The sequence below is a fragment of the Erinaceus europaeus genome, chromosome 13, assembly GCF_950295315.1.
Source record: "Erinaceus europaeus chromosome 13, mEriEur2.1, whole genome shotgun sequence".
NCBI classification, from domain to species: Eukaryota; Metazoa; Chordata; class Mammalia; order Eulipotyphla; family Erinaceidae; genus Erinaceus; species Erinaceus europaeus.
In genome coordinates, this window is record NC_080174.1 from 90,659,751 (window position 1) to 90,663,215 (window position 3,465).

The window sequence follows — 3,465 nt, forward strand, 5'->3', positions numbered from 1 at the left end:
CTTCCTCATGCAGCATTTCATCCCCTGCCATTTCTCCCCCTAGTCAACTACTTTGGACTGAGACTTCTATCGGACTTGCTGGTATACCCTTTGGACACTTTAGACAATTTTACAGCAGCTTCCTTCCCTTCACGTTGCTGGTTTTTCATAGACTGACCCTGAGTAGTTCATAGACTTTACACACTGTTGCCCTGGGCATTAGATAAAAGGAAAGGGGGAAATTGTGCAGATGCAGTCATATCTGCCATGTTGTCCCCTCAGGATACTGCTAATTCCCACGAGAGTTGGGACATTCTCGGAGTGCCTGTTCAGCCATGTTGTGCCCTCAGGGCATTGTCTATTTCCCCCGTAATATTTGGAGTGCTTTGGTTACTCCTCCCCCTTCCCATTCTCATTAGAGTTATTATCCTATCCTGGAGTGCTATGGTTACTCCTTCCCCTTCCCATTCTCATGAAAGCTGCTCCTATAAAAGACTTTCTTCTTCCGCACCTCGCTCTCTTGCCAGCGCTTCACCTTGGCACTTCTCTCTTGCCAGCGCTCCACTCCAGTGTTCAGATGCAGGAAAGGTTACTGCGTGAGGCGGCCATTTTCACTACCTCCATGTGGCCCAACCTGCTTCTATAGCACCCAACTCTGAGATACCAGTGCAAATAAAGATTTGTGTTCCCTCTTCTCTCCGGACCTCCTCTCTCATCTCCACGGCCCGCACAACAACAGATCACGGTTGGAGCCCCAGGCTTCCCACCTGCAGGGGAGTTGCTTTACAGGTGGTGAAGCAGGTCTGCAGGTGTCTTATTATCTTTCTCTTCCCCTCTCTGTCTTCCCCTCCTCTCTCCATTCCTCTCTGTCCTATCCAACAATAATGACATTAAGAACAGCAACAATAATAACTACAAAAATAAAACAACAAGGGAATAAACAAATATTTAAAAAAGAAAAAAGAAAAGGAAACACTGATAAAATTATAGGATAAGAGGGGTTCAACTCCACTCCATGCCTGCGTCGGACTGCTACAGCAGAGGAGCAGCAGGAAGGATCAGGGAACTCTGAAGGCGACCACTAGGTGCGTCAGGAGTCGGCGCAGGGGAGAACAGAATACACCTTACTCTGTTGGAGGGTGAATCTGAGCTCAATTTTTATTCTGCCATTCAGAATTTATATATCTTTCAGTCTTACATAAACAATATCTGAAACAGAAAGTAAAGCTCATTTCTTGATTAGATGTCCTTGCTGCATTCCAGGATATACTGCTCCCCAAATAAAAGTGGCATTTTCTCATCCCGGCCCCAGGAGTGAGCTCCATCTAGCAGTTCCTGGCATGTCTGCAGGAGCAGGCTGTGCCCAGAAGCTGTCCAGGCTGGCTTAGCCAAGACCCTCTCACAGTCTCTTCTAGGCAGCTCTGCTAGCCTAGGCCCCTGACCTGGGAGGGAGGCTGAGGAACCTTGGGGGGCTCCTGCCACCCTTCAAAGGTTGGTTAGTCATGATGGCAGAGGCCATGAGTCCATAGGATGAGTTCCCAGCCTTTGGCTACACATATTCAGCTCCCGAAAGAAGCAGGATGGCTGTAAGGGAGGAGAGCTCGCAGAAGCAGCTAATGCAGCTGAGTTTGCAGGAACAGAGAGTGTTTCCAGCAGACATGCACTAAGTCACTTCCCACACACCACACCCTTGTTGGTTTGCGTGAGCCTCAGTATACTACCAATCTGACGTCAGCCCTATGGGGATTCTGTCCCAAAGTCCAGTATCCACACCTTGAGCTGTTCCCACCTCTTTGACACTTGGAGCATTATGTGTGCAGTAGACAGCCCAGGAATATGCCATCAGAATCTGGGAGAAATGCAGGCCCAATATCTACTTCCACACAAGGATAGTTGAAGCTCAGAAAGGGCATGTGACTACTTCAAAGTTCTCCTAAATTGGTCCACATGCCAGAATTATTTTTTTAAATTTATTGTATTTTTAAAAATATTTAACATTATTTATACTTTTCCTTTTGTTGTCCCTGTAGTATTTTATTGTTGTTGTAGATATTCTTGTTATTACTCATGTCATCATTGTTAGATAGAACAGAAAGACCTGGAGAGAGGAGGGGAAGACAGTGAGGGGGAAAGATAGACACCTGCAGACCTGATTCACTGCCTGTGAGGCAACTCCCTTGCAGTTGGGTATCAAGGGCTTGAACCGAAATTTTTACACTGGTCCTTGCACTCTGCATCATGTGCGCTTAACCTGCTGCACTTCTGCCCAACTGCAACAAGATTTTTAAATTATAATTATCTTTATTTATTGCATAGAGGCAGGGTGGGCAGAGTCAGCATAGATGATTGGCATCAAGACATTTTTGGTCCAAGGACCCAGGTTCAAGCCCCTGGTCTCCACCTGCATGGGGAAAACTTTCAAGTGTTGAAGCTGTGCTGCAGGTGTCTCTCTTCCTCTCTCTCACCTTCTCCCTCTCTATTTCTGGCTGTCTCTATCCAATAAGTAAAACTAATAATAATAATAATTTTTAAAAAGGGGAAAATACACATTTCTACTCCTCCCCTGGTCCCTTCATGACACTTTATTCTGTTTCTTTCTTTTTCTTCTTTTCATAGGAGCACTTATTGGCTTTCACTTCCAATGGTGCCAGTGATTGACCTTCAAACCGTGATGTCTCAGGCTTAAAGTTTTTTCTTTAACAAATGTTACTGCCATGCACCAGGCTCTGCATTTAACAAGACGGCCATTAGTGGAGGGGGGGGAGATAGATAGCATAATGATTATGCAAAGAGACTATCATGCCTGAGGTTCCAAAGTGCCAGGTTCAATCCCCTGTACCACCAGAAGCCAAAGTTGAGCTGTGTTCTAGTAAAACAAAGAAATATATAAATAAATGGGCAGGGAAGAGACCATAATGATTATTTATGCAAAGAAACTCTAGTGACTTAATCTCCAAATCTCAGGTTTAATCCTTTGCACCAGCATCATCAGAGTTGAGCAGTGCTGTTGTTATTTTTTGTTTCTGACAGTACCCATTACAAAGTAAGGCAAACTGAGGCCAACTAACTCGAACCCACACAGACTGACAGGACTCCAGTATATAAGTGAAATATAAGGAATTTATCCTTAAGCTTGAAAGAGTGAAAATAAGGCCAGTACACATACTTACAAAGAGACAAACCTCAGCTGAGTCATCCAGGCCAACACCATATCTGGTCCTGTTACTCTGAGACAACCAGGCTTGAAATTCACCCTCCTTTAAAGGGAAAATTGAAGGGGTGTCTGCATGACTGAGGGGGGTCTGCATGTCCTTGCTAATTTATCTTTGGGGTTACAGTTTCAAAAACATTCCATTCTTATCTTCCAGAGAGGTAGCCAGCAGTGCTTACAGAAGCCACATAGACAAGTTAACATAGAGCTGAGAGAGCAGGGTCACAGGGTGTGCAGTTTCAAGGCAAACATTTGTATCCACCAGATATGGAGCA

General features: G+C 45.0%; 4 protein-coding genes across 4 annotated transcripts in view; 2 read left to right on the plus strand and 2 right to left on the minus strand.

The window, feature by feature from the left end:
* The window catches only part of LOC103127679 (zinc finger protein 709-like), a 471,063-nt gene that overhangs the window by 182,086 nt on the left and 285,512 nt on the right, over positions 1 to 3,465 (plus strand). The gene's annotated exons all lie outside the window — the stretch shown is intronic.
* Positions 1 to 3,465, plus strand: part of LOC107523550 (zinc finger protein 709-like) — a 596,771-nt gene that overhangs the window by 177,218 nt on the left and 416,088 nt on the right. The gene's annotated exons all lie outside the window — the stretch shown is intronic.
* Positions 1 to 3,465, minus strand: part of LOC132542596 (zinc finger protein 14-like) — a 256,001-nt gene that overhangs the window by 39,218 nt on the left and 213,318 nt on the right. The window lies entirely within an intron of this gene.
* The window catches only part of LOC132542595 (zinc finger protein 878-like), a 54,788-nt gene that overhangs the window by 19,754 nt on the left and 31,569 nt on the right, over positions 1 to 3,465 (minus strand). The window lies entirely within an intron of this gene.